A 7,149-nucleotide genomic window follows, 5' to 3' on the forward strand; every position below is an offset into this window, starting at 1 on the left:
TGGATATCATAGACAGCAATACTTATGAACAGTTGAAAACAAAGCCAGTCTTACAGCAAGTGCATACTAAAATCTTCCCATATGGATCTAAAACACCTCTAATTACAATGGGACAATTTGATGCTGAACTTAGCTATGAAGAAAATAGGCAGAAAACCACTTTTCACACATTACAAGGATCAGGAGGCTGTCTTCTCAGCTATCACACTGCCTGAAGCTAGGACTCATCCAGATTGTTCATACCATAACCGACCCTGTGGACCTGGATGTACAAGCCATGGTGAATAGTTTTCCCTCCCTATTTAGTGGATTAGGAAAATTAAAGGACTCTCAAGTGCATCTTCATGTAAATGACAGTGTCCGTCCAGTAGCCCAGGCTCTCAGGCGTATTCCATTTCACCTGAGAAAGAAGGTAGAAAAGGAACTCCAATTACTCATGGATGATGATGTCATTGAAACTGTTTCTGGTCCCACTCCATGGGTCTCTCCACTTGTGGTAGTTCAAAAACCAAAGACTCCAGAGCAGGTAAGACTGTGTGTTGACATGCGCCTGCCCAACACTGCTATTCAAAGGGAAAGACACATCTCACCCACAATTGATGACATTATTCATTTATTAAATGGAGCAACTGTTTTTTCAAAGCTCGACCTCAATAAGAGCTATCATCAATTAGAATTGAGTCCAGAATCCAGATACTTAACAACATTTTCCACCCATGTGGGTCTCAGAAGATACAAAAGATTGACGTTTGGGGTCTGCTCAGCAGCAGAAATTTTTCAAGATACGATAAGGAGCGTCATTCAACATATTCCAAATGCCTTTAATTACAGTGATAACATACTGGTTTTTGGGAAAACTCAAGCTGAACATAATCGTGCTCTATATGCTATCTTTGAATGTCTGCCCTCTGCTGGACTCACTTTAAACAAAGAAAAATGCGAATTTGATAAAAATTCATTGGAGTTTTATGGTCACATTTTCTCGGCGGAAGGAGTATGACCTGATCCCAAGAAAGTGGAATCCATCAGGGCAGCTTCAATTCCACAGGATGCCAGTGAAGTGCGCTCTTTTCTTGGAATGGCAAGTTACTGTGCTAGATATATTCCAAATTTTTCGACAATCAGCACTCCATTAAGGGAACCTACGAAACAAAATTGCGTTTTTCAATGGTCCCGAGACTGTCAGGCCTCTTTTGAAACAATCAAAAACTAACTCTGCTCAACAACCACCATGGCCTATTTTGATCCAGCTCTTCAAACCGAACTGATTGTGGATGCTAGTCCCGTGGGACTGGGTGCAATTTTAGCACAATACAAGGATGACAATCAAAGTCCCCACATCATTTCTTATGCAAGTAAAAGCTTAACAAGCACTGAAAGAAAGTATTCACAACCTGAAAAAGAAAGCTTGGCAGTCGTCTGGGGATGTGAACACTTTCACTTATTTCTCTATGGCGCTCCCTTCACTATTGTCACATCATCAAGCTCTCCTTACAATTTTTGGAAATCCCCGAGCTAAAATGCCAGCACGGATTGAACGATGGGGTCTACGTCTATAGGACTATAATTACAAAATTGTTCACAAACCTGGAAAATACAGCAATCCGGCTGATTATCTCTCAAGACATCCCACGAATGATGATTTACCTGTGCATTTCTCCATTGAAGAATACATCCACTTTGTTGCAGCTCACGCCATGCCAAAAGCACTTTCTGTTGATCAGTTTATGAATACGACAACAAGTGACAAGACACTCTGTGCCTTAATACAAATTATCCAAAATAGAAGGTGGCATGAAATTCAAACGAAAAAATTTCCTGAAGATGGGATTGATCTGAAAGAGTTAAAACTATTTTCAAATGTACGTGAGGAATTATCAGTCACTGAAGATCAACTCATCCTTCGTGGTACCAAACTGGTTGTACCTAAGGCCTTGTGCAACCTAGTCATACAGATAGCACACGAAGGTCATCTAGGAATTGTTGGCACAAAAAAGTTACTCAGAGAAAAAGTGTGGTTCCCAAATATGGATAAATTGGTGGAAGAGAAGATTGGACATTGCTCCACTTGTCAATTAATTACTCCATCATCAACTCTAGAGCCATTACAAATGTCTCCGTTACCCACTGCTGTATGGGAGGAAGTGGCAGTCGAAATATATGGACCATTACCAAATGGCCAATACATTCTGGTAACAATTGATGAATATTCTAGATACCCTGTCATTTCATTCATCTCTTCAACGTCTGCTAATAGTGTCATACCAGAACTGGACGACCTATTCTCTGCATATGGCATTCCAAGAGTGGTCAAAACAGATAATGGACCTCCATTCAATGGACATGTGTTTCCACATTTTTCTGAATACTTGGGGTTCGGCCACAGAAAAATCACACCTTGCTGGCCGCAAGCTAATGGAATCGTAGAACGTTTCATGCGCACCATGGGGAAACGAATCAAGGCAGCTAGCCTGGAGCACACCCCACTGAAACAGTCACTATACAAATTCCTGCGCAATTACCGCAACACGCCACATTCCACCACTAATGCTGCGCCATCTCATCTAATGTTCAGCAGAACTCTTCGTACACGGATCCCTGATGTGACCAGTCATCCCTTACCAAATGACTCTTCAGTGCGATCAACGGATTTTTTTAACAAGCAAGCCATGAAACATTATGCAGACAGAAGGCGACGGGCACAGCCATGTGCCATCAAAAGAGGCGATATGGTTGTTGTGCGTCAAAAATCAACCAACAAAACCTCAGCTGTATATAGTCCTGCAAAATATAATGTTACTGAGAGAAAAGGCAGTATGGTCACGGCTGAGCGAGACGGACACATCAACATCACTCGAAATTCCTCACATTTTAAAATCATACCGCAGAACAATGGTAATGAACTCCCACCAGTGGAAGATTTGATACCCGACGGTGGAGAGGACCAACAAGAGGTGACTGATCCGTCAGCACTGGACACCCCCAATGAACCCCGACATTACCCTACACAGGAAAGAAGGGCTCCATCGAGACTTATTGAAGAGATATAGTTTAAAAAAAAGGGGAATAAGAGAATACAGACATATGGTTTTTCTTGGACATTTTCGTGTTGTTACATTGTCAATATTTGTTTTAGGTTGTTAATATATATATATATATATATATATATATATATATATATATATATATATATATATATATATACAGTTAGGGCCAGAAATATTTGGACAGTGACACAAGTTTTGTTATTTTAGCTGTTTACAAAAACATGTTCAGAAATACAATTATATATATATATAATATGGGCTGAAAGTGCACACTCCCAGCTGCAATATGATAGTTTCCACATCCAAATCGGAGAAAGGGTTTAGGAATCATAGCTCTGTAATGCATAGCGTCCTCTTTTTCAAGGGACCAAAAGTAATTGGACAATGGACTCTAAGGGCTGCAATTAACTCTGAAGGCGTCTCCCTCGTTAACCTGTAATCAATGAAGTAGTTAAAAGGTCAGGGGTGGATTCCAGGTGTGTGGTTTTGCATTTGGAAGCTGTTGCTGTGAGCAGACAACATGCGGTCAAAGGAACTCTCAATTGAGGTGAAGCAGAACATCCTGAGGCTGAAAAAAAAGAAAAAATCCATCAGAGAGATAGCAGACATGCTTGGAGTAGCAAAATCAACAGTTGGGTACATTCTGAGAAAAAAGGAATTGACTGGTGAGCTTGGGAACTCAAAAAGGCCTGGGCGTCCACGGATGACAACAGTGGTGGATGATCGCCGCATACTTAATTGGGGGAAGAAGAACCCGTTCACAACATCAACTGAAGTCCAGAACACTCTCAGTGAAGTTGGTGTATCTGTCTCTAAGTCAACAGTAAAGAGAAGACTCCATGACAGTAAATACAAAGGGTTCACATCTAGATGCAAACCATTCATCAATACCAAAAATAGAGAGGCCAGAGTTAAATTTGCAGAAAAACACCTCAAGAAGCCAGCTCAGTTCTGGAAAAGTATTCTATGGACAGATGAGACAAAGATCAACCTGTACCAGAATGATGGGAAGAAAAAAGTTTGGAGAAGAAAGGGAACGGCACATGATCCAAGGCACACCACATCCTCTGTAAAACATGGTGGAGGCAACGTGATGGCATGGGCATGCATGGCTTTCAATGGCACTGGGTCACTTGTGTTTATTGATGACATAAGAGCAGACAAGAGTAGCCGGATGAATTCTGAAGTGTACCGGGATATACTTTCAGCCCAGATTCAGCCAAATGCTGCAAAGTTGATTGGACGGCGCTTCATAGTACAGATGGACAATGACCCCAAGCATACAGCCAAAGCTACCCAGGAGTTCATGAGTGCCAAAAAGTGGAACATTCTGCAATGGCCAAGTCAATCTCCAGATCTAAACCCAATTGAGCATGCATTTCACTTGCTCAAATCCAGACTTAAGACGGAAAGACCCACAAACAAGCAAGACCTGAAGGCTGCGGCTGTAAAGGCCTGGCAAAGCATTAAGAAGGAGGAAACCCAGCGTTTGGTGATGTCCATGGGTTCCAGACTTAAGGCAGTGATTGCCTCCAAAGGATTTGCAACAAAATATTGAAAATACAAATATTTTGTTTGGGTTATGTTTATTTGTCCAATTACTTTTGACCTCCTAAAATGTGGAGTGTTTGTAAAGAAATGTGTACAATTCCTACATTTTCTATTAGATATTTTTGTTCAACCCTTCAAATTAAACGTTACAATCTGCACTTGAATTCTGTTGTAGAGGTTTCATTTCAAATCCAATGTGGTGGCATGCAGAGCCCAACTCGCAAAAATTGTGTCACTGTCCAAATATTTCTGGCCCTAACTGTATATATATATATATATATAAAAAAAAGGGGATGATGTAATGTATAAGAATTAGATCTGTCTCTTTAAGAAAGCGAGGGCGGGAGTTGAGAGTAGTTTCAGTTTCAGTTCTGGCCTGAGGAGGAAATCTTATGCTGCTGTTATGCTGTGTGCTGGAGGAAAAGAGAAGAATAAAATACAGTTAAAGCTTACTCTCTCTTAAATTCCTTACACCGTGTGGACATTACAAGGCCCATTTCCAACCACCATCACTCCAGTGTTCTTGTGGTACTGTGTGTTTGCTAACTGTGTAAGAAGGCTAATGAATGGCTAGAATACCCTTAAAAACCCTTGTGCAAGTATGTTAGCACAGCTGAAAACAGTTTAGCTGATTAGAGAATCTATAAATCTGACCTTCCTGTGAGCTAGTTGAGAATCTGGAGCATTTGCTGGTTCCATTAAACTCTCAAAATGGCCAGAAAAAAGAACTTTCATGTGAAACTCGACAGTCTATTCTTGTTCTTAGAAATGAAGGCTATTCCAAGCGAGAAATTGCCAAGAAACTGAAGATTTCCTACAACGGTGTGTACTACTCCCGTCAGAGGAGGCTCTAACCAGAGTAGAAAGAGAAATGGAAGGCCCCGCAGCACAACTGAGCAACAAGACAAGTACATTAGAGTCTGTAGTTTGAGAAATTGATGCCTCACAGGTCTTCAACTGGCAGCTTTATTAAATAGTACACGCAAAACGGCAGTGTCAACGTCTACAGTGAAGAGGCAACTCCGGGATTCTGACCTTCAGGGCAGAGTGGCAAAGAAAAAGCCATATCTGAGACTGGCTAATAAAAGGAAAAGATTAATATGGGCAAAAGAACACAGATATTGTACAGAGGAAGATTGGAAAAAGTGTTATGGACAGACAAATCCAAGTTTGAGGTGTTTGGATCACACAGAAGAATATTTGTGAGATGCAGAACAACTGAAAAGATGCTGGAAGAGTACATGATGCCATCTGTCAAGCATGGTGGAGGTAATGTGATGGTCTGGAATTGCTTTGGTGCTGGTAAAGTGGGAGATTTGTACAAGGTAAAAGGGATTTTGAATAAGGAAGGTTATCACTCCAATTTACAACGCCATGCCACCACAGACTGTCCAGGAGTTGGCGGATGCTTTAGTCGAGGTCTGGGAGGAGATCCCTCAGGAGACCATCCGCCGCCTCATCAGGAGCATGCCCAGGCGTTGTACAATAGGGAGGTCATACAGGCACGGGGAGGCCACACACAATACAGAGCATCTTTTCCTTGTCATGAGGCATTTCCACTGAAGTTGGATCAGCCTGTAATTTGATTTTCCACTTTAATTTTGAGTATCATCCCAAATCCAGAACTCCATGGGATATTCATTTTGATTTACATTGATAATTGTTATGTTTTATTGTCCTGATTCCACTATGCAATGAGTAAAAATTTTCAACTGGAATATTTAATTCAGAGATATCTAGGATGTGGTATTTTAGTGTTCCCTTTATTTTTGTGAGCAGTGCATATAGTGTTCAGCATAATTGTGTACTTTTGTAAAGTAAGTTTTTAATCATTATCTCACTGAGCACAATAACAATTTCCAAAATTTTGACTAGATTAAGTTTCATAGAACTTTTTTAAACCCATAAAATGAAAGTAAGGTTAAAGGGGTTGTCCGGTACAGAAGGAGAATTCTGCAGTCGATCTGTGTGACTGGAGACTTATAAATCCCCCCAGCACAGGCACTATGCACTGCGAGGATTTGCCGGTTTCTGAACTGGGACCGGCAGATACATATGCGTTATGGAGAACATGAAGGGTGTGATCAGCTCACCTATCCCGAGTGCAGAGGATCTCAATTCCAAAGGAAAGACAGTCCACAAATAGAGGTTGATCCAGGACTTCAGATAAAATGGAAAATGCTATTCCTTCGTTAAAAACATGTGTCAAAAGAGATTCCACATTGTCAATTATTATGCTAAATTATCCACGGAAAAAGTCCCAAAGAAGATAAAGGTCTTGTTTAGCTTTTGGCATGCAGAGCACCATAACCCCGAAGCACTCGTGAAGCCTGAGATTCAGTTGTCCTCTATCAGTCCTGCCTGTCGATCACGTATTTGCTCTAGTGCCGTCCTTTCTCTCCTTCTGTTTGTATCCGTTAAGATTAAGGTCTTGGTTGGTGTACATTTTTGTTGTAATTTACACCACTAATTCACACCACTATGATGAATTTGTCAGGTGTGCATGGACACATTCCATATTGCTCGAGCTCTGTAAACTTCTTGAAAAGTC

The sequence above is a fragment of the Ranitomeya imitator genome, chromosome 4 (assembly GCF_032444005.1).
Source record: "Ranitomeya imitator isolate aRanImi1 chromosome 4, aRanImi1.pri, whole genome shotgun sequence".
Classification (NCBI taxonomy): domain Eukaryota; kingdom Metazoa; phylum Chordata; class Amphibia; order Anura; family Dendrobatidae; genus Ranitomeya; species Ranitomeya imitator.